Source organism: Lagenorhynchus albirostris, chromosome 17, assembly GCF_949774975.1.
Source record: "Lagenorhynchus albirostris chromosome 17, mLagAlb1.1, whole genome shotgun sequence".
Classification (NCBI taxonomy): Eukaryota; Metazoa; Chordata; class Mammalia; order Artiodactyla; family Delphinidae; genus Lagenorhynchus; species Lagenorhynchus albirostris.
The window spans coordinates 9,938,351-9,963,585 of record NC_083111.1 but is presented as its reverse complement, the minus strand read 5'-3'; the positions used below and the strand labels follow the sequence as shown (position 1 = coordinate 9,963,585).

The 25,235-nt window shown below is 37.9% G+C and overlaps 1 long non-coding RNA gene and 1 pseudogene across 1 annotated transcript in view; both read left to right on the top strand.

Moving 5' to 3' along the window:
* Positions 1-25,235, top strand: part of LOC132508264 (uncharacterized) — a 259,740-nt gene that overhangs the window by 167,955 nt on the left and 66,550 nt on the right. The gene's annotated exons all lie outside the window — the stretch shown is intronic.
* Positions 23,112-23,974, top strand: LOC132508386 (ubiquitin carboxyl-terminal hydrolase MINDY-1-like; annotated as a pseudogene).

Below are 25,235 nucleotides of genomic sequence, written 5' to 3'. Positions count from 1 at the left end.
CAATAAGGATAAAGAACTCTAGAAGGTCAAAATCATTGAGTAATGATTTTCCCACTCAGTGTAGTGTAATCTTGGAAAGTAACTTAATTTTATTGAATGTTGGTTCCCTCATCTGTTAGAGTGGGATAATACCTCCCGCTTGGAGCTTCTTGAACATTGACTAGACAAGGGCATAAGACTGAATTTTCAGGGACAAATAGCTGTACAACAAAATGAGAATATTCTTTCTATGTCTTTATTCCTCTACTTTTCACCCAGTTCTCCTCAGTGATGTCAGTGGAATTTGCTTAGTCTCCAGACAGCTCAAGGCTGGTTACAATCCTATTGTAAAATCTTATTCAGATGGTAGGTCAGATTCAGCTAAGTCAGATATTTCCAAATATAAAGCACTCCACGCTCCGAGTGAGTCCTGCCCTGGAGTTGATTATTCGTATGAAAAATGTGGGTTAAGCAAGGAGGAAGGCCGCCAGTAGGTGGGGATTTCCCTGAAAATAGAACTTCCAGATTCTGTGCATGGCAGGTACCCATGAACTAGTAGACACATGAAAGGGCCAGCAAGGGCCAGGCATCAGGAGAAGGTGCTTAGAGCCACTTGCCTCTGACTCTGATTCCCTAATATAAGTCTTTACAAGATTATATATTTAAATTGTGGCTACAAATTTAGCACCTGAGCCATATTGCTGAACTCCAATATAAAGCTCAAATTGTGAACCATTGGAACTAAGTTGATGATAAAAGTCCATATAGCTAAATATATTTATATGTGTGGGTATATATGTAATATATATGTATGATATTGTATATGTATGTGTATGTATGTATATAAATGCATGTACATATAAGCGTTACAAATACATATTTAGAAAAAAGTACAAAGAAAAGTACAGGCAATCTTGCTCAGGATCATAAGGTCAGTTTGTAGCAGACGTGGGATTGTAATTCATGTCTATCTGACTCTAATGCTTGTTCTATATTAGCAGATGACCATTTGTGGTTAACAGTTATACATACACATAGGGTAATAGTCATTCTTTTTTTAAACACTTAACTAATTGTCATTAGCCATGCTGTATGTCTCATATAAGCCTCTTAATTGGTCTACAATATAGGTGTTTTTATACTCACTTTACAAAGCGAGAAAGTGACTTCAAAAAGTTTATCCAAGGTTGCGTCACTGTTAAAATCACAGTCTCAAGGCCAAACCATGTCTCCCTCACCCACGCCTCACCCAGGCTTTCCTTTTCATTCTTTCCTTTTCACTATGTTGCTGTTCCTAATTTACTAAGTGTACAGTAAAATCAGAACTGAAAACATGTCTTTACTTTCATCATGTCCCCTCCAACATGCTGGAGCTCACATACTTGTACTAATCACTCATGTTGTCTTCTTTCTAACCGCATAAAAGTATTTGATTTATTAATGATATGGTGGGGAAATGTTAAAAGGAAAAGAAGTCCAGAGGTCAAACAGTTTCTATGTAAACTCCACTGCCCCTTCCCTATTTGGCTACTTTATAGTAAATCAAATCCACTTTATATAATGAAGCTTGTCTTTATTATCCCATTATGGCTGCCTTAGCAAGGATGTAGCGTGTACGTTTCAGTTTTAGGTCATTTGTAATTATAAAAAGATATGCAGGAAAGCCATGTACTTCTTGTATGCTTTTAAAATCTTCTCCTTTTGTTGTTCATCACGTTTTTACTGTTTTATAAAGAAAGTGTTAGAAAGCTGTGTTTTTATTGCCCTGATGCCTTTAATAGTACCTACTGTGAAACTAAGCTGGATACCTGATTGATGCCATTCCTACCTGTCTGGGAAGATAACGAGCAAACATCGAGGGGTCTGTTCTCCAGGTGATGTGTGCATGGAACTCCCATTAATGTTAATGGGAATCCTGCAGCTAAGCACGGTGACTGGAGACAAGAGGCTGAGGGTGTGGTAGGTCCATTAATACTTATTTCCTTCATAGCAGCTGGTTGGAGTACAAGGGGTAGGCAGTCCTTTTGAAGCTAACAATCTGCCATATTTAAAAAGTGTAAGATATGTAGATGTGTTGTCAATAAACTCTTTGTATAAAGTAGAATTACTGTAAATTTTACTATAGAAAAATTTCATATGAAATGCTTATTTTTTGAATAATGTTTTCATAATTCATCTTCCTCAAAATGACTATAACAATTCTATAAAGAATTGTATAGGGGCTTCCCTGGTGGCGCAGTGGTTGGGAGTCCGCCTGCCAATGCAGGGGACGCGGGTTCGTGCCCCGGTCCGGGAAGATCCCACATGCCACGGAGCGACTGGGCCCGTGAGCCATGGCCGCTGAGCCTGCACGTCCGGAGCCTGTGCTCCGTGGCGGGAGAGGACAGAGCAGTGAGAGGCCCATGTACAGCAAAAAAAAAAAAAAAAAAAAAAGAATTGTGTAAAGAATTTTGATCATTGGTGGTTAATTGAAAAACGGATATGAAATTTAAGAGCCCAAAACGACGTAGTTAAAAAGGTTGGTGACATAAACTGATTAAAATCTAGACAAGAGAAGAAAAGTATAATACACAGAAAAGATGAAATTCCATGCTTAGGCAAAGTCGTATTTTTAAATAATTCAGAGATAAGATACATGTATAATTGTATATGTATACATATATATGTGTGTGTGAATCAATCCACTAGTAAAGCAACATATACAAATATAAATTACTTAATTTACTCTGTAGTACTTTCTTAGGTCTAGGCATTATTTTAGACACTCACACTGACAGACTGGGGTCTTCGTCTCATGAAAGTTATAATCTAGGGGGATTGTAAAGTAGAAAGGAAGCTTAGAAATAGATATCCAACCTTTATTTTCTGCAGATGGAAACTGACGCTCAGAGAGATGCATTGACTGGGCCATTGACACAAAGCTAGCTGATGAGAGAGCCAGTGTCCAAACACCAATTCAAAAACATTAAAGTGTTAAATAAAAATAACTCCCAACCTTTATTTGCATAATCAGAGAAAATATGTTTTAAAAGTATAAACTTTATAAGAATGTATCTATAGATAGATAGATAGACAGACAGCAGCAGGAGGGTCTATAGCCATGGAGGGAAGGAGGGGAAGGGAGTGTTGGAGGTCAATCTCAAAAGATAGTTTGACGTCAATCTCAAAAGATAGTTTGACGTAAGGCATTCGATACTCTGTTGAGGAATGTGGGCTCAACCTTAAAAAGGTTGAGGAAGTGTTACAGGTTAAAACAGAGGCAACATGATCAAATTAATATATCTGAAGTGATATTTTAATGGTTGTATGAGATGGAGTGAGTCAAGAGTCGGCAGAGTCATCAATTTGGAAATATATGTGATATTTGATGTAGGGATGCTAGAAAAGGTAGAAAATGAGTGAAAACAAATGAATTTTAATTGACAAATATTTGATAGTGGACTTACAGGACTTGAAAAATGGGAGAGTGAGGGAGATTTGAGAAAGCTTTTTGAGAGAGAATGGCATTTCATGAGTTGTCAAAACCCAGGGTATGGGTGAAGTGTCTCAGGGAAAGTGAAGAGATTTGAGAACAAGATGCTGAGGATCTCAGATATTTATCAGACCTACGGAGCAAGGGGAAAGGTCCTGTGGAAATAAATTAGGAAGAGTTAGTATCTGGGGTCTTCGATAATTTACTTCATATGATGAAAATATTTCATCATTATGGGTCTTAAAAATAATGTATAAAACTTAAAGATTACACTCTATTGTTGTAGATAAACTGTTGGCTTATCAGAACCTTCTTCATTAAGCTACCTGAATTTAATTTAATCAGCAGTAAATAATAAAGTTCACTTGCCAGCCAAACCCTGAGACTGATACATATCAGATTGAATTTGAAAGTGCTCTGAAGCACTTGTGGAATGCAAGCTGGTATCATGAGGAGCCCACCCTCACCTTTCGTAAGAAATCATACAACAAACTTCATTCATGTCGTTCACTGACCCCAGAATGGTGCTGAGCCTAGTAGACACACAGAATATATTCTAACTTCACTTTGACATTTGAAGCATAGCAGGCCATAAAGATAAGCTACATATCAATCCAGTGGTACGGAAACTTCAATCTGAGTGTACTTTAAAAAATTCAGATATCATGATATGGGATATACTTTTTAATTGCATTACCCATTTTAAAATGAGTCTGTTATAAAGTCTTGCCTCATTACAAACTAGAAGTTATGGTGACAGAGCAATATTTTTTACTGTCCAGATAAAAAAAGAATTCCTAATTCTACCCTTTTCTGGTGATGCTGTTAGTTGCCTGGGGTCTCAGTGGCTTCACTTCATTTAACATGAAGAAGTAAAAAACTGACATATAACAATTCCCTGGAGGGACTATTCATAATTGTTCTTTTTTTCATTTAGTAAAAGTTTTTACATTAAATATAAGGCCTGTAAAATATCAGTGTTCTTTTCTAAATAAACACACTAATTTATGTCTTATGGCAGAAAGCTGTAAATTGAATTTACATTTTCTGTGTGCACTCTTTTTTGCAGTCTTAAAAAAGAAACCAGGATATCATCTTATCTAGTCATTATCAAATGCTTTATATAATAAATATTTAATAAACTCTTCATTGGATTCTTTTTTTTTTTTTTTTTTTTTTTTGCGGTACGCGGGCCTCTCACTGCTGTGGCCTCTCCCGTTGCGGAGCACAGGCTCCGGACGCGCAGGCTCAGCGGACATGGCTCACAGGCCTAGCCGCTCCGCGGCATGTGGGATCTTCCCGGACCAGGGCACGAACCCGTGTCCCCTGCATCGGCAGGCGGACTCTCAACCACTGCGCCACCAGGGAAGCCCCATTGGATTCTTTAAATCGCTGTTATTGTGCTCTAATTCACATACAATAAACTGAATGCACTCATTTTTAAGTGAATAGTTTGGTGAATTTTGATATACGTCTACACCTATATAACCACCACCCTCATCAAGTTATACTACATATAATCATCTCAAAAACTTTTTTCATGCTCTTCTTGTTGTCCCTTCCTGGGAATCCCCTCCAGCCCTCCCCAGGCGCTATTAATCTGTATTTTATCGCTATAAGTTAATATTACCTTTTTAGAACCTCATGTAAATAGATCATACAGTATATATGCTTTTATGCCTGGCTTCTTTCACTCAGCATGTTTTTAAGATTCATCCATGTTATTTGTGTATCGATAGTTTGTTTCTTCATATTGATGACTAGCATCTTATTGTATGAATATGTCACAGTTTGGACAGTGGGGTTCCACTTTGTGGCTATTACTAATAAAGCTATTGTGAACATTCATGTTCCAGTCTTTTTGTGGTTATATAGGTATTTTTATCTCTTGGGTAAATACACTCACCAGATGATTTTTGCTGAGTCATATAGTGAGTGTATATTTAACTGTATAAGAAATTGTCAAACTGTTTTCTAAAGAGTATAACCGAAGAGCAAATATTTCCATCAGAGAGTTCTCAATGTTCCACATCCTCATTTAGCCATCCTAGCAGTAAGTAGAGGTATACCTCCTCAGCTTTAACTTCTTTATCTCTGATTATTAATCATATTGGACCCTTTTTTCTTGGGCTTATCGAAATTTGTGTCTCTTTTGTGAAGTATCTGTTTAATTTATTTGCCCATTTTAAAAAATTATCTTTTTATTACTGAGCTGTGTTCTACATGTATGCAGGACACAAAGTTTTTGTTGGGTGTATGTATTATGAATATTTTCTTCCAGTTTGTGTTTTGTTTTTACATTTTCTTAATAGTGTCTTTTGAAGAACAGAGGTTTTCAGTTTATTATTTCTTTCCCTTCGTGGTTAGTGTATTTTGTGTCCTGTTAAAGAAATCCCTGCTTAGAGTTGCAAAGGTTGCAAAGAGTTTCTCCTGTTTTCTTCTAGAAATTTTACATCTGTACTTTTATGTTTCATTCTCGTATCTATTTTGAGTTTAATTTCATGTATGGTGTGAGGTAGGGTTTGATTTTATTGGATTTTTCATACCAGTTGTTCCAGAACAACTTGTTGAAAAGATTAATTCTTTACACATTGTATTGCCTTAAAACTTTTATCCAAACTCAATGGACCTTATATATGCGGGTCTATTTCTGATTTTCTATTCTTTTCCATTGATACATATGTCTATCTTCATGCCAATTCCACACTGTTTTGGTAATTTTCATTTTATATTAAATATTGAAAGTTCTCCAAATGGTTCTTGCTTTTTCAAAATTGTTTTAGCTATCCTAGGATTTTTGTATTGCCATATAAATTTTTAGAATCAGCGTTTACATTTCTTCGAAGAGCCTGCTGACATTTTAATTGAATTGAATGTATACATCAATTTGGGGTAAACTGACAACTTATTAATGTTGAGTCTTCCAAACCACAAACGAAGTATATCACTCCATTTATTTAAGCTTTCTTTAACTTTCACATGACACTGTTTTGTAGTTTTGAGTGCATTTTTGGGTTAAATTTGCCATTAAGTTTTTATACTACTGATGCTTTTATAAATGTTATTTAAAAATTATATTCCTATTGCCCATTAGCATTGGATTTTTAAAACTTTGGTCAGAATATGTTTCTCCTCTGCTCAAAAACTTCTAATGGTCTCTGAGTTCACGTAATATAATCTAAAATCCTTCTGAGCTAAAGTATTTAGTCCCATACAATCTTGCCTTTGCTGCCCTACTGACCTCCTTGTACTTCATTTACTCTGCGCCAGGCACCATGACCCCCTTGCTCTTATTTGAAGATGCCAAGCAGTCTTCCACCCCAGGGACTTGCTCTGGCTTTTTCCTTGAAACATTCTCCTGCTTAGATTCACAGCTGGGACGCTGACTCTCTGTGAGGTCTTCTCTGACTACAGCGCATTAAAAACGCACCCCTCTTCTCTGCAAGTTCAGGCCTTGCCTATTCCCTTATCCTTGCTGGATTTTATATCATCTCACACTCTCTGTATTTACTTGGTTATTTTTCCATTTCTTGTCACTCCCACCATAAGCTCATGAGGGAACAAACGTTGTTTTGTTCACTGCTGCAATCATAACTGTGCCTGAATATTGTAGTTGGCACGCAATAAATACTAGGATGAATGGCCTGATTATGAGAATTATTTCAACTATGAGGGCAGAGATCAGACTGCTATGAGCTACAGGGTGGCAAGGCAGTAGAAGAAAGAATGGCTAGTGAATAATGTCACTCCTTGGGGCACTTGTTTGAGAGGGGCAACTGGGTAAGATGGACGCTGCTTGTGGAGCTGGTGTTTCAATCCAAGCTAACCGAAGCTTGGAGGGCATTTGATTTCTGGATTTAAAAACTATAGTGTTTAAAATATGAGAGCTACTAATAAGGGAAAAAGAATTGATTAGTCACTCGGATCTATTAAAATATGCTGAATTAATTTTAAAGATAATAGTAATTATAATACAGTCTGTTTCTTACAAAGACATCAGTAATTGACAGATTATTTTTTATAAGTGTAGAAAACAATTCTCATCTTCATTGTACTGAGATACAGAGATACAATGATGTTTTTTCTTAGGCACACTGAGTGGTAAAACTTGACTTGCATTTTATTCTCTTTCAAGTGCTTTCTATTTCAAGTCAGATTCGTGAAGTTTCAGAATATTCATGTATACTGTGTCCTACAAGACGGTCAACATGACTCCCCATTTTCCTGTGTAATTTGGAGTTAAATGAGCACATTTGGTTAAAGGTCTGTGCTAATGGTACCAATCTAATTAGTTTGTTCCCCATGTAAAGCAGGGAGCTTTGCTTTGTTTTTTATCCCAAATTGCACCCCAGTGGCCATTTTGAAATTGTATGACAGTTTTACACAAGGATGTCATACGGAGGAAATGTGGATGTCTTAGTGAAATCCATAAGCTCTATTCCAGATCATAAATGTGCTACGCTTTACTGATGCTGAGTCCATCGAGTAATCTTCACATGTTCATTTTATCTGGTTTACTTGTCTGCCTTTTCGTGTGGCATCTCTTTGTGGGTCCTTCGTAATGTGAAACTTATCTGGGTGATTCACAGGCCAGGTGAAGACACCTTTGCGTTCTATTTAAGGATACGGCTAAAGACTATTGTGAGAGCTTCATCTCTTGAGGAATGCCGTGGCCTATTTACTTTAGAATTCACAGATTCTGAGCTCTATGGTATGTTGGTGAATTTAAAACTCAGAAAAACTATTATTCTCTTATGCATTTCTTAATCTGTGTATCTGAATGCTTTTTTAGAACGTAATGGATGTCCAATCCTGTCTCCTATGTTGGACATTATACTCCTTGTATAATGGAGTATAAATTGGAAATTATACTCCTTGTATTTTGCTTTCGTCGCTTCATACTTTAACAAATTAAAAAGTGGCAGTACCTTCAGTAATCTCACCATGATATAGTAACAAACCCTTGTGCTCTTATACAGGATAAAGAAGAAAATGATAACTAAGATAATAAACAACAGGAAAAAAAGAAAGAGGGGGAGTCCCTTTAAAATAGCCCTCATTTAAGGCCAATGTTGGGAGCTTAGAAAAGGAGAGAGACAACCATTTAAAAGTAACCTTCATTCCTAAAATCTTGAATAAAACCTAGTCCTCTTCCAATGTTTTTAGTATAGCACATATGAGTTTTTGATATTTCACGGAAACAGACATTTTTAGATGGCAATAGTGGCAGCAGTAAGTAGGATGCCAAGGATTGAATAAGTGTGGGACCCATGCTGGAGCCTGAATAGACAGAGGACTTAGTGAGTGACTGGATGTCAGAGCATCAAGGGTGATCTGCCAGCATTCTGGTCTAAGTAAGAGCATGGAAGGAGTTGCTATTAACTGAGATGAGGAAGACTAGAAGAGGAAGAGATGGGGCAGTGGTAGATGATCAAGGATGGTTTTTGATATAAGCTTGTGATCTTGTAAGACATGTAGCTGGAGATCTCATTTTGGCACTTGGATTGAGAATAGATATAGGCTGGATATATAAATGGAAGACTTCTTGGCAAATGGGTAGTATTTCAAGCTATACAAGTGAATGAAATCATCTAGCGTTGGCTTGTGGAAGCATCAATCCATCTCTGGCTTCATCCTCCCATGATGTTCTTCCTTTGCATGTGTCTGTGTCAAAATACCCCCTCTTAAAAGGACACCAATCCTATTGGATTAGAATCCCAATGACCTCATTTTAACTTGATTACCTTTGTAAAGACCCTGTCTCCAAATAAGGCCACATTATAGAACACTGACTGAATCAAGGGAGAATAAAGTCTCAACAGCAAGTTCACAGGGTGTCTGTTAAGCTCAGAGCTAATCTTCTCTTCTCTGGAGACTCTGAATGATGTTTTAGAATTTTTTTCAGTAGGTAACTCCAGTTCTGATATCAATTCCCATGTGCGGTTTTCCAACACCACCAAGCAATTCTCCAACATCAGCTGGAAGTCCTACAGTTCAACTCCATTCTGACACTATCTACCTGGAGGTAGTATCAGATCCCACAAGTTAAGGGCTCAATCCCACAGGAAAGTCCCCCACTTTAGATGCCAATCGCAAGTCCATGTTGTTAACTATAAATAGGAAATCCCCATGACCCCCTTCTTGGGGTTAATTAATTTGCTATAGCAGCTCACAGAACTCAGAGAAACATTTTACTTACTAGATGACCAGTTTATTATTAAAGGATATAACTCAGGAACAGCCAGATGGAAGAGATAAGTAAGGCAAGGTATGGGGGTGGACGCAGAGCTTCCAAGCTCTCTGAGCAAGCCACTCTCCCCAAATCTTCACCAGCCCTCTTAAAGCTCTTAAATTCCTGTCTTTTGGGGTTTTTACAGTGGCTTCATTACGTAGGCACGATTGATTAAATCATTGGCCACCAGTGCTTGAACTCAATGTCCAGCCCCTCCACTCTCTGGAGGTGGGACTGAAAGTTCTAACCCTCTCATCACAATGTTGGCTTCATTGGCAATCATCCCCCATCCTTAGGTTTCCTGGGGCTTTCCAAAAGTCACCAGCATAACAAAAGACACCTTTTCTGCCCTCCTTAGGATATTTCAAGGGTTTTGGGGCCAGGAATGGGGACTAAAAGCAAATACATATTCCTTATTATAAATCACAGTACCACAATAACATAGTCACATGGTTCAAAATTAAAAAGTGAAAAGCTTCCTTCCTGTCTCTCCCCTAGTCATCCAGTTCCCCTCTCCATGGGTACCTCTGTCATTCTTTTATTTTGTATCCTTCCAAAGATATGTTAGGCTTACATAAGTATTTATAAGAAAATGTGAATATGTATTTCCCTCCTTTATAATACAAGAGGTGGCATGTTATAAACACAGTTTTGTGCCTTATTTTTCCCCAAATAAAATATTTCAAGTTCTCTCCATACCAATATACAAACAACTTCCTTATTCTTGTTTATAGCTGAATTATATTCCATTTTCTGGATATAATTTATCTAATCAGTCCTCAGTTGATGAGCACTTAGGTTCCTTCTACTTTCCTAGTAGAAAATATTCTGTCATGAGGATGCCTGTGTGTTATTTGAATGTGATCAAGTTTATCCATAGGATAAATTCCTAATAGCAGAATTACTAGGTCAAAAGATGGTGAGCTTTTAATTTTGATGGACGTTGCCAAATTGCATTCTGTATGGGTTTCAGCAAATTGAACCTACACAGTCCAAGTGTAAGTTGGACCCCTTAAATCATGTAAGATTTTTCTCCAATCTTATTTCAGCCTTAAAGATAGCTTGAAAAAAAAGGGAAACTTTAATCTAATTCTTAAATTGTTTAAACAAACTTGAATTTAATGAGAATTAAATAAATAAAATCATAAAGCAAATTTGTTCAGCATAGATAACATTCCAAATATTGACTTTTTCCTTCCCTCTGGTGTATATTAAATTACATGTAGCCAGCCAATTTCCTTTTGGTGTTATTATAAAAAGATAAACAAATCCTTAAGTAAAATTTTAAAAAGGACTCCATGAAGGAGTCATTTAAATTAGGATTAAATTTGTGAATTTTGATATGGAATAAAAGTATATTTTGTTGTTTGTTTTTTTCTGACAGTCTATATAAAACATTATATTGTAAAATAAGTAATGTTGAGAAAAAAGACAGGGAGAGAATTACTTAACAGTGCACTTTATCCTACTCATATGAAAGTAAGAACTTTGTTGTAACTTTGACTCCTTATGAAAGAAAAACGATTTCAGGGAGCACATTTCTATGACCAGAGTCAGAAGTGAAAGATTAACCACAGAAGCAGAATCAGTGTCCTGTGACTGAGGATGGGACAAGGAGGACTGATATTTGGAGTGTCCAGGAGAAAAGATGCGTTGATGCTTAAAGGAAGAGTTTTGCAATATCTAATAACGTGATTTTTTTTATCTGGAGTGATGTAAAGAACCCCTTAGCGCCCAACCAACTTTGTTTTCCTTGGACAATATTTAAAAGGAAGTGGATTTTGCTCGATTTGACCCAGGTGGGTGAAAGGGAAGAGAACAAATAACCAGAAATTATATTAGCTAAGACTTGTGGGCTCCTGCCTGTAGACTTGTATGGAAAAGTTATTTTTTAAAAATAGGCTTAAAAAAAAAAAAAAGTAAGATACTAGGCTAAGCACAAATTCCAAACAAATAAGGTCAGTAGGTCTCTGTGAACCTTATTCACTAAAATTTGACCGGATCAACCTTCTGAATCAGCTCTTCTTGAAAAAAGTATTTAAAACTCTATCTAGGCTTGGAAGCCTGGCCTGATGAGCAACACACAACAGCACAAAGCACACGGGGGTGAGCTTATCCACTGACTTATTGCCTGTCTTTGGCCAAGTCATTCACTGACTATAATTCTGGCCACTTGCGGAATCAACACAAAGGAACCCTACATTCTTTTCATCTCAGGGAGGATTTTACAGAGCTAGGCCTTAAAATTAGTTTAAGTTAGTCTAAAATTCTCGGCACAAGTTTCTGACCATATGATCATATATTTACTGACAGGATGCACTTAACTTTGTCCATTTTGTGTGAGAGTATGTGGAACCTGTTTGTGGATACAATGTATTTTAGTATATTTAAATTCACGATTTTTTTTTCCTGATAAATTGATAGGTTACTGTGAATAAAAAACTAATTTCTTCTTCTTCAACAAAATCTCAGCCTCAAGATCAAAAGAATTCCTCTCTGTTAAAAATGATTCCATTTAAACATCATTCATTAACTCCATGGAATTGATAGAGTTTAACACTTTGTTTGCTACTCAGGTCACATTCTTTTTTTCATGGAAGAGCAAAAAAAATGAATGAATATTCACACTTAACTTTCAGCTTCAGGCTAAAATGTATTATGCACCGTATTTTGGTTTTTAAAAATAATCACCTTGTCACAGTTTAATGGCAAAGTGAAGTCAACTCTGTCAACAGAGACAATTTGAGGGGAAAAAACAGTCTTCACCCCCTTGAGTATCATTTCGTTTGAATGCTCCTGATTTTCTACCTGCTGCTTTTTTGGGAATGCTCCATGGGACAGTATAATGAACTCTAAAATCCCACACACGGAAACCTCATCCTTGCTGGCAGCACAGAGCTGACAGGTACGGATGTTCTCATGCGTTGTCCCTATTTGAACACTATATTTTATGTACATAAAGTGCATGTCTAGAAGGTTCCTTTTAAACTCCACAGGCACAGAAAAAACCTGGATCCCCATATGTCTACCAATGTATTGCATGAATATATTAACACCATCACATCACCAACTGCTTTCATTGTTTTCCTGTAAATGGAATCATAGGCAGGATATACATCACTTTCGATGTATCTTTCGACATATCCCAGAAGAAAGCAAAAGTATTTGTTAGAAAATGCTTAGGTGGAAAAGTAAAAGTAGTAGACATAATCTATGATAGCAGATATTGGCAATTGAATGCAGCTGACAATTTTTTTGATAGGGAGGGGAGATGGGGTTGTAGAGGAGGTTTGGATTCTATTATTTTAAAACTTATTCTCCAAGAAAGGCCAGAACGCTTTCCACAACTTTGTGTTGATTCTGTTTTTTTTGCGGTACGCGGGCCTCTCACTGTTGCGGCCTCTCCCGTTGCGGAGCACAGGCTCCGGATGCGCAGGCTCAGCGGCCATGGCTCACGGGCCCAGCCGCTCCGCGGCACGTGGGATCTTTCCAGACCGGGGCACGAACCCGTGTCCCCTGCATCGGCAGGCGGACTCTCAACCACTGTGCCACCAGGAAAGCACTGTGTTGATTCCTTAGAGGCCAGGTACTTTTCAATTGACCTCTGTCTAAAGCAGATGAAAAGTAAATGAAGATTATTTCTGAAGAAAATCAAGATGTGTTTAATGGCTAGAGTGGTTCAGCTTTCCTGCCTTTCATTATTATTGTTTTTATTTTAATAGAGATCAAAACCTTTGAAGAATTGATACTACTCTGGCATATTTTCAGATATTGCATAGCAAATAAGTAAGTAAATCAATGAATGAATGCGTGAAGGCAGATAAGGGAATCCTAAGGTCCTACAAATGACAGAAAAAGATTATTCCTCATATGAGGATTGATACAATTAATATAGGTTTTTTCTTTAATATTGTATTTTTTTTGCCCTGGTCTGGGTACCCTGTGACGGTTGCTTAAGCTCTCAGAGTCTGGGGTGACCATGACCACAGGAATAATGTTGTCCAATTCCCATCTTCTGATAATGATGTTCTGAGGTCATATGAGATTTATAGAGACTTTGAGGTCCTTAGGAGAAAAGCTTAACACGAATTCAAGTGGCAGTCTCTGCCAAGAATACATTCCACCCAAGAAAATTTTGGGTTTGATACTCTTAAGTTTCAGGAGAACAAGTTAAGAAAAACTCATATTATGAGAGCAGGCAAAAGCCAGCAGTAGTTCAAAATGGTTGATCCAAGAAAGAAATTGAATTGAGCTGTGGTTAATGAGCAGAGTAAGGCTAACTTCAGTGAATTTCATACAGGTCAAAGGCAGCTTTGTAGACAAAAGTCCCAAGCTGTCTGTGTTCTGCAGCTCACCATGAATTTTTTGTTGCAGAATCCCATACATGTGGACCTACATTTCTAGGAGATTGTAATAAAAGCCACCAAAGCAAGTGTGGGCAACTCTGCAAATTAGTAAGTGTATCTATAGATAGCTCCATAAATGCCAAATAAATACACATGTGAGAGACATATGTAGTTTGTGATTATTTTAAATTCCATTTTACAAACTGATAAACTTTCTGGACAGAGTGAGAAAGATACGCAGGTAGTACAATACTGTCAATGTGAGAAGGGTTAATGAACTAAGAGTATTTCTGTCATGGTTCAAAATGGCCAACAGTTACACATCTTTTAACAAAATCCAGTTAGGTGGTCAATTATAGACTTGGCTCATTTTTTCATATCATGTCTCCTTTTTCTTCTAAGATGGTTTATTAGCAGGACAAACTTCTTGTGGTCATTGAGAACAAAGGAAGTGAAGGTTGTATCTCATTATGTGCCTTGAGTCTCCGTGCCCTTCCACCCCCTCGACTTTGCTCATGAAGCACCTTGGATGTACCTCCATCATGGCACTGACAACACTGATTGAGATTGTGTGTTTACAGCCCTTCTCCTAGAGGACAAGGGTTTCCTTCTCGCTATCACTAGTGTCTGGGGATTAAGTCACTTTTACAGAATAGGACTGAATGTTGTCCATGTGCTCAAAGAAATAGCGCTAAGCAGGTGTTCTTAAAAGGAAGGTCATGCAACTTTAGTCACAGCTTAGGAGAGCAGGCATAGACATCACTAAACTATTAGGGTAACTATGGTCTGCATTAATAAATACAGATCAATGAAAGGTAATGGTATAGCTGGACTGGTAAGGCCACATTTGGAGTAATGTGTCTATTTCTCAGTAATGCGTTTTGGAAGGTCTTTAGTGTACAATGTAATTGGAGAAAGGTTTAAGGAAACTGGAAAAGTTCAAGCTAGAGAAGCCTTTTGGGAGCATTACCTTTCTTTTGATTTTGTCAGTTTCTTATGAAGCAAGATTATATTTGTTTTTTGTGACTCCAGAGGAAAGAATTAAATGAATAATGATAGACAAAGCACATATTTAGCTGTATATTAAAAAAATATATTTTTCATTGTTTTAGCATTATAAATAAAAATAAGTACATAATTCTATCTACCATTACCATTTTATAAATGTAATAATGTTTTCACAATAAAATAGAGTAGACATAGTCTCATAATAGAGGATAGTCTGTTAATATTAATAAATGTAACTTTAAGAAAAACCCAGAACATCATTCTTATTTCTCTCAATTTCTCATAAGCCAATAAAAACATAGTGAATTGTCCCTGATGTAAGGCCTACTTTGGGGAGCCATTGGCCTCAGTTACATTCCTCTTTTCCTCTCTGAGTCTTTAATTCCATGAATTCAATAAAAGGCAAAGGACAAATGTTGGTAGTGATTTTAAATCAAAGGTTTAAATCAAATAATTTTTTAAGTCTAAGATTTAAAAATTAGAGTGTGAAAGCATTTTTAATCCCTTATTAATGGCTAAACAAAACATTAATCCCTCAAGAACTGGAAGAGAAAGGTAGGGTTGAAACATTTTTCTCACTTGCTTTAAAGCCCTCTAAGATGCATCCAGATATTTCTTCTCTTCGCATTAGGCTCAAACTAGATGTTGGTGCAAATTGGTTAGTAAAATGGACTTTTCTGCTTTCTCATTTTCTCTCCATTCTTTTGATGAGCCGACTGGTTTAAAATATCAAGAACTGTAATGATAGGCCATAATTTATATGTGAGCATTAGCAAACTCTAAATAAATGGTCCTAAGAATTGAAGAATTTAGTCAGTATTTTTCAAACGTCCCATAGCTTTTTTCAGCTTAAAGAAGGGTGAAGCTACACAGAGATTTAATATCTTCTTCCACTGGAAAGTAGCCACCTTTCTATCCAATTGTAACTAAAGAAAATGTATTTAATTTATTATTTCAATTTACAGAAGTGCATCTATAGCCTAAACCTCAGTGTAATACAGAGTATATATTTCATTTCAGTAAAGAAAGACTGAACTGAATCAATATTTGAAGGACCCGGAACTGTATGGAGGTCAACAGACTCTGGATCAGTCGAACTACCTAGCATATCTGAGTGTGTGTGTGTGTGTGTGTGTGAGTGAATGCCTGAGTATGTGTACGTTACTCATTGCCCTGCATTTTTTTTTTTTTTTTTGCGGTACGCGGGCCTCTCACTGTTGTAGCCTCTCCCATTGCGGAGCACAGGCTCCGGACGCGCAGGCTCAGCGGCCATGGCTCACGGGCCCAGCCGCTCCGCGACATGTGAGATCTTCCCGGACCGGGGCACGAACCCGTGTCTCCTGCATCGGCAGGCGGACTCCCAACCACTGTGCCACCAGGGAAGCCCTGTCCTGCATGTTTTAAAGTGATACACCTAGGGGTGTTATTATCTGAGTGCACAAAAGTGCCTGTGAAATCTGATACATCACCAACCCTAGTCCTCACCTCCATCATCTCACAGGTAGTTAGCCGGCTCTTTGAAGTGGAATCATTCATTTCAGGGTGTTACTCTTCACTTTCTGGAATGAACAATTCTTACATTTAAAACAATTAGTTTCAATCTGGTTTGCAGGCTGAAGTGGTTTATTGGAACGTTGTAAATAAAGTTTTATGTTTCTTAAAAACCTTCCTTTAGAAGAGGCCGTGCTACTGAAAAGAAATCGTTTTCCATGAAGTTTTAGGAATTTGAATAGCAGCTATATCACTCAATACCGTTGTTTAAACATCTCCAAAACCTGGGTTTCTAGTCTGTTTATTTTGTTTTTTGTTCCCTGTCCTCCAAGTTCTTCTCAAAACCTTTCGTTATTCTCAGCAGTTTTTTGTTTTTTTCTTTTTTAGACTCAGAATCAGAGTTGTACCACAGCACTCAGGAGGACAGGGAAACTATCTCACTGGAGTTCAGGGACGTGATCAAAGTCGTCTCCATAAAAGTTAGTGAAAAGCACGAGGTAGTCCAGAGGAAGTTTCCATGCCTCCTTCGTGGCTTGGCCTTGGAGCTTTGCGATGGTCATCCAGAATAGGATTAGCAAAAATGAAACTGTCTCCAACTGAAGGGTGTATATACTTACTTTCACCTTTTGTGAAAACTCATTACTTCCTGCTATTTGCTGAGATGTAGCCAAGCTGTTTGAAATGCTAACCAAAATAATGTGCTAAATCCTTACTAACTAAAAAGTCCCCCAGACACAGTCACATCCAGAATCAGATTTCACTGCAAAGTCATTTCTAGAGATTTATTTGGAACTAAAAAAAGGAATATTCTAATAACATATTACTAAAATTATCATTTAAAACTAATATTTCCCTTTCGAGAGTACTCTGGAATTCTGGACATTTTAGCTGATCGATGTCATTTTCTCTTCAGTTTAGGGAATTTTCTGAGATTTGAGGCACAAGTTCTGAGAGCAGATGCTAGTTCATGTTTTCAAGGCAGAAATTTTGATATTTCAGGATAATTTGTTTTTAATCCCTAATCACTTCCATGCTCATTTGATCTTAGACTCTAAGTAGACTCTAGCTCAATCAATGAGCCTTAGACCATAAGAACAAGCGGAATATTCAATCTGCAAAGACAGAGAGGAATGGAGAGACTGATGAAGAGGTTATGAGGGGTTCATTTATCAGCAGAGAAGGAGAAGAATGAGGCACTGTCTGAGGAAGGTACTAGATAACTACCATTGAGGGGCTAGCAGAAGGACTCTTGAAATATTCTAGACGTATTTTGTTCTTGTACACAAAATAAGACTCTCTATGACAGAGTCACTTCCATGGCCTTCACTTGCACATAAAAATTGAAATTCCAAAGGCATTTTCCCTTATTTCTATTATTTCTAAATTATAATCTGATATGCTAGGAAAGAAATTAAAATACAACTATCTAATTTTAGTTAATGTACTCATTCAACAAATATCTAACTTTTCTCTCTCCCAAAGATTATCTTTTCATATATGGGAATATTTAAGTGGATTACAATTTTTTTCTTTTACCTATAGAATGATTACCAATGGTTGTTCATTTCTTTGGAGTTGTGAATCAATTTGAAAAGCCCAACAAAATGTTTAGCCCCTATCCTAGATAAAAGGTCAAACACACATACAATTTCAGAAACAATTTTATGGGCTTCACAAAATGCTTCAAGTTCATCCATGAATGCTTAAGAGGCCCTAGATTAGAATAAGATAAAATTGTAGCTTAGGTGACAGCTTACTATGACTGAAAGAGTTTTTGTTGGTGCCTTGGAAGTAAAAAATAGCTGATAAGGTCCTCAGTCCTGGTTGTAATCTTTAAAAATGACGTAATTTATGGGCCTGTAATGAATGTTCAGGATTTTCGGAGTTTCACCAACTTCAATTTTAAAGTGAAACTTTTTCATTGCTATCCTTTGCTGCATTTATTTGAGAAGTGAGAATAATTACCAGTGTGCTTTCCAAATGGAATGCAAGTTAATTTCTATTAGTGGCAGGATGTGCAATATCATATGTAAACAAAAAAGACTACCTAATTAAAAGATTTCTGAAGGAGATTTCAATTTTCTAAATGTTGGTGCTCATACTAAATAATATGTCTCAATCAAGCCAGCTTACATCATTGCCAAGTTTCTGTCATTTGGCAGGTTGTTCCAGCATTTAAATTCACATATTAAATGAAAAGAGCTTTGCAGAAAATGACATTTTTCTGAATGAGCAGTCTTACCTGCCATCCATGTATGAAACAAACTATTGCCCCACCCCAGTTATCACTGGACAGCCATTCAGCCAGTCATTAAATACTGACTCAATGCTTAGTGCGTGCTAGACATTCAAGTATGGTGTACAATCTTTGTTTTAAAGGGCTGTGACCTACTGGAGGGGCAAATAGGATTTAGTGTGATGAATGTTATTATGGAGAAATATGGAATCAAATTTAGTTCCCTCATTCAGGCTTGGGTATTAGGGAAGATTTATTGATCCCATTCATGTCTAAATGTAAACATAAAGATGAGTAGAACATAGTATGAGCAAAGGCAAAGGTATTTGGGAAAATGAGGATGGGAATGGAAAAGTTGCTCTGGGACCTAAGAGGAAGATATAATAGGCACAGAGTACAGAGAGCTAAGGATTTCGATCCCAAGAACAATGTGAAACTAGTGCAGAATTTTAAGCAGAAAGACACGCACTGTTTGGAAGTTTAGAAACGTCACTCTGGCTGCAGTAGAAAATAGAAAGTTAGATGCCAGTGAAAAATTGTAGGTGAAAGATATGGGTGACTCTAGTAAAGGTAACAAATGTACAAGAGTGGAGTATTGAATAATTTGTCAGAATTAACAGTTGAATGATTTTGGAGAGACAGCAAAGAGTAAAAAGTGATTCCCTCTTTTCTGTCTTATGTAAGTCAGTAAATAGCAGAACAATTTACAATGAGTGACGTGCTAAAAGAAGAAGGTTTTGGAAGAAAAAAAGGTGAGCTCAGTTTGAAGTATGTTGAGTTGTAGTTGAATATGGAAAATCTAGGTAGAGATGCCCAGTTAGTAGTTAAATATTTGGATTTGATGTTGTAAGTAAGACCTAAGCTATAAATATAGATATGGGTGTTATTCATGCACACAGACCAATGAAATGATAAAAGACAATGAGATTAACCAGGAAGGATGGAAAGAGAGAGGGGTGGAAAGAGAGAGAGAAGGGGGAGAGAGAGAGAGGAGAGAGACAGAAAAAGAGGGAGAAATTTAGAGGGAAAAAACGACGGGAATGGAAGGGAAGGGAAAAGAGGGATGAAATGCAGATTCAAAGACAGAATTCTATAGAAACCATTCCTATAGGGGATGGTGGAGAAAATAAATCAAAAAAAGAAGGCTTAGAAGAAGCAGCCAGAAAATAAATAAAAACCCAGTTGTCCAGTTGCCATGAAAAATGAGTGTTTCAAGAAGGCAAGAATTACCAACAGAGCTATATCCTATAGAGTTGTCACATCCCAATTAAAATAAGCATTAAAAGAAATCACTGAATTTATCGATGAATGTCATGAATGTGCCCGACAAACATGAGCTTTTGAGAACAATCCTAATGAAGGTGAATGCAGAAGCAGAAGCATTGTGGATTGAGAAATGTAGTGAAGGAAACTGTGAATGGAAACTGCTCTCCAAGCGGTTGGCTGTTAAGTGGGAGGCAGACAATACCAGAAAAATGTTCACTTAAAAAAATATCTTCCATCATTTGCTCAAAAGAGTTGTATTTTATCATATACGTAAAGCAAATTGATAGCAACGGTGTTATTATTGCAAAACTGAAGTCCCAAATAGAGGCCTGAGATTTATTAGGCCTTGTGTATTATATTTTCCTTTCCTCGTTAGGAAAATCAGGAAGTTTACAATCCCTGTGAATACGATCTGGCTTTTATCTTCATGTGTAATGTCAAATTGGGTACAAGAGTCAGAGACAGATAAAAGGGAGAAGAGAAACCCAAGCATATTTCTCTTGGGTGTCGATCAGCAGAGGTCCTCCCTAAAGGATAAAGGTAAGCGTATTAAAATGAGAGTACCTGCTGTATTTTAATTGTTATCTCACAATGTGGGATCACTGGCTGGAAGGCCTGGCCAACTGAGCATAAGCCCTTGAAACAGTCAAAAGGCTCAGGGTAAGAAAGTGAGTTCAAGTGTGACAAAATCTCCCTGGCCCATTGGGTTCCAGCGATCAGAACCATGGTAGGTTAGAGCAGCCGGCCACGATAAAGGTCAGCAGCATCTGGGTTCCTGTGTATTTCTGCAGCACCCACGATTAGTTTATGCAGAAAAGTACATAGTAAATTTACACAGCACAAAAATTCTGATCATCGTGGTCTTTAACGTTTGTTAGTAAAATGATGGACTGAATTCTGCACCCAATACTGACCTCATGCTGTAAATGTGTAAGTTGATGAGCTAAGAAATTTGTCAAACTCATGGTGATTATTTTTCAGCTTATAGCAATTTTAATTCATTGGTCACCTCATTGAGTGTACCAGACAGAAAAAAGCTATTTAAGATAATTAGGTAAAAATTCTTTGATCATTTGCATTCAAATAAGGGAAGTGATCTAAAATATTTTGAAACCTCTTTTCAATATAATTAATTGAATTAGTATCTAAATCATATTTTCTTGCGCTTTTTGTTTCACAAAATCATCTAACGTATATTGTTATAGTGGCATTTGTTATCTCTTTTTTATAGCTAGGGTTTTTTTGTGGGTTTGTGTGTGTGTGTGTGTGTGTGTGTGTGTGTGTATCTGTGTGTGTAAGTATATGGGCTGAAGCTGTGGTAGAAGGTTTAAGAGCTTGGGATCTGGAATCAGACAATCGGTTCTGCTATGGACTAGCTGGGTAGTCTTGAGTGAATTACTACATCCCTCTGTGCCTCAGTTTCCTCATCTGTAAAAAGATGATAGGAATGGTACTTACTGCCTTGAGATGTTGTGAGGATGAAATGAGATAACTCAAACCTTGATATAGTAAGCATTCAAGAAGTGTTAGCTCATTTTGGCCTTTGATGATTTCTCATCCTGAAAAGCTGAAAGACACAAGGAAGAACTGGTTGGTTAGACTTGAGTTGTTAGTTAGGAACCAATGGTTGGACAAGAACTGAAACTATCTCAAAATCCAGACCTTCCGGGTCTTTTCCTGCAGATAACAGAAGTACAAATGCTGTAATGTCTACAGCAAAAACACTAACATTCTGGGTCAGTGGAGGACTCCAGTCTCAGGTTTTCAACTAAACTTGATGAAGAAAAACCTGGCCCGCTCCTCCCTAATTAAATAAAGCTCGCAGTGGATTTATCTGGCGACCGATGCCTTAGGTACAGACATAGGAACCTTCCTTAGGGACCAAGAAGCACCTAGTTATAAATAATATTAAAAGCAAAACAGGGCTTCCCTGGTGGCGCAGTGGTTAAGAGTCCGCCTGCCGATGCAGGGGACATGGGTTTGAGCCCCGGTCCGGGAAGATCCCACATGCCGCAGAGTGACTGGGCCCGTGAGCCATGGCCGCTGAGCCTGCACGTCCGGAGCCTGTGCTCCGCAACGGGAGAGGCCACAACAGTGAGAAGCCCGCGTACCGCAAAAAAACAAAACAAAACAAAACAAAACAAAATTGGGGATTGTATGAATTTAGAAATACAAATAAATAAGAAAAATTTAAATTACCATAGGAGAATAAAATTTCATCACGAAGTGATCCCTACTACTAATATTCTGGTATAAAGTATGTGTACGTGCAAATTTACATTTACAAAAATAAGATCACATGGGTCATATCTTATAATCTATTTTTATTTCGCTAAATAATATAGTCATTTTTCCTGGATATTTATATTCCATGGAATATTTATGCAGCATCCTTATAAAGAGTTGCCTATGTTTATTTAAAGCATACATCATAATTTATTTAACCACCCTATTATTGAATATCTGGTTTGTTTCTATACTTTTGTTACTATAAATAGCACTGTGATGAACATCTGGGCCTACTACATGTTAGTGTGTGTGGATGTATGTGTGTATTTGTATACACACACACGTTTACACACACATATTTCAGGTTCTCTTACGTAAAGATGTTCTCTACTCTCTTTCTCTCTCTCAAATGTTAAATATTTTCATTGCATCATACCTTAAAGGTAATATAAAAGAAGATGAAACTAGAAATAAAAATGAGTTATATGAAATAATAGCATTTAGGGGAATTCCCTGGTTGTCCAGTGGTTAGGACTCCACTCTCACTGCCTAGGTTCAATCCCTGGCCAGGGAACAAGGGTCCTGCCAGCCGCCCAGCACATCCAAAAAAAAAAAAAAAATTACAGCATTTACCCATTTTTTAGACAGTTGCTAAAAGGAATATTGAAAACATTACTTTAAAGGCCCACTTTGAGCACACAGTAAGAGCCAATACAAGACCCAGGTAACAATTTTATGTAAAGATGCCACATATACAGGCCATATCTATGCATATACACGTGTGTGTGCGCGCGTGTGTGTGAGTGTGCATGTGTGTGCGTGCGCGTGTGTGTGCATGTGCGTGTGTGTACGCGCGTGCGCGCACTGCTCCCTTGGGAGGAAGTGGTCACATTCGATGGCTGGTGGCCCAGCTTGGAGACTGCCTCCTGTCCATCCCGCCCCAGAAGCCAGAGCGACTTCAGCTTCATTTTCAGAAGAATGTGGGCGGTGCCACATTCCGCCCAAGCTGGGCAGAGTCTGGGTGTCCATGTGCAAGTTCACAGGTGTCTCTGACCTTGAGTATTCCGTCTGAGTGCCATATCTGACCTATTCAGTGTACCTCTGTCGCATGGCTGGCTCGTTAATCCACAGAGTCCTGAGGCCGTGAGCGCAGTTGGGAAACTGAGTTACACCCAGCCGGCAGAGATGGTCACGACCTGCAGGCAGTCCAGCGACAACAACCTTGTGACAGAAAGCCCGATGTCAGAGCAGTCCGTGGACATGACAGCGGCCAGCTGACCGCCACGGTCTGTGTGAGCTAACGGCAGCTGCCAGCCAAAGCAGACTTAGCATCTTTTCCCGAAACAACCATTTTAATACCATGATTAAACACACGAGTCACGTGCACCTACTTGTCACCAACCAGCGCTTTCTTTGGGAGGAGCAAGTGGGGTGGGAGAGCACGAACGATGTGGATGAAGACAGCTGCTTCTGATGACGCCTAAGTCATGCCCCGCGGAAGGGCCGCGGAGCAGAAGGTGGGATGGCTCCCTAGAAAACAGCATCAGGTGGACCAGGATTACCTGCTCGCCTTGTCCCTGCAGCTGCAGCAGTAGCCACCAATCACACTGAGTCTCAACGACTTGCCACTGGCCCGGCAACTTCAGCGAGAGAAGTACCAAGAGCAACAGGTGGTCCAGCCTGTAGCAACACAGGACCTAACGCTGCGGGCGTAGTGGGGGAGGAGCCACCTCTGGACCTGCAGCTGGAGAGCCAGAGCTGCAGCTAGAGTCACCTGGAGCCCCACCCAGTGCTAAGCTTCCTCTTTCAAAGCCTGTGGCTAGTTTGCTTGCTTCCCCAGCTCAACTCCTGAGATGCGTTCCTCCTGAAAGAACAATGGAAGAATCTCTACATAATCTGATGCTAACTTCGTCATGGCTTCGACTGAAGGAGATGTAAAAACTGGCAATTTTGAATTTCATTATTATGAAGTTTGGTTACTCTTCCTAGATCCTGTTGGTTATATTTTAGTATTGAATGTTAAAAACAATTTCAATAGTAATAGTGGTAATGACTGTCTATAAAAATGTTCAAAATTTAATCAGTTTCAACAAAAGTGTTCACAAAGATACACTTGAGACTATCATCAACAAAATTTCAGAGACCAGATACTTGTGTGTGTGTGTGTGTGTGTGTGTGTGTGTGTGTGTGTGTGTGTGTGTTTTAATCCATGAGAAGATTTAGTCTGGTCTGCCTGACATAAGGGTGATAGGTTTCTATTTCTTAGTCTAATTAACACCTTTAATCTTTTTTTAATGGTTAGGCATTCTCTCTTTGGTTTTGAGGCATGCTAAAGATAAAAGCACGGGAGGCTGGAGGTTAATCCTTCCTGTTCTTTATTTCTTAATTTCTGCCATGGGGACTCCCTTTCCATCATGCCTATTTATTCAGGAACCCTGACAATATGCTTTCAGTAAGAGATGGTTTAGAACTACCACCCAATATTACTATATATTAAATTATAGGGGCTGTAATTAATAACTGCTAAATGAACACAACTCCAATTTCTTATATGTCTTTTTTATTATTGTGCCTAAGAAAGTAATCAAATTAATGCTTTTAGAATTAATATTGAACCTAAGTAGCACTATTCCTAGAATAATTCTAGCATTACAAAAATGGTAAACAACCCCAGATTTTGTTAATCAAGGATGTTACAGATGAATACAAGTTTATTGATGATGATTTGCTTCTTCTCACTCATATAAAGAATATTGAATTTCCTATGGTATCGATAGTAAAATACATTAAACTTTGGCATTCAAAAATCACAGAGATTTGATTTTTCATCTTAGAACTAAGAATTTTTTAATGTCCTAATATGTCTTACATAAGATAAAATGTTGTAACCATTTGCCCCAGTAGCAATTTTATTTTAGAATTTTGGAAAATATACTGAAATTTTACGTGTAAAAATGGACTCTCGTTCAGAATTGC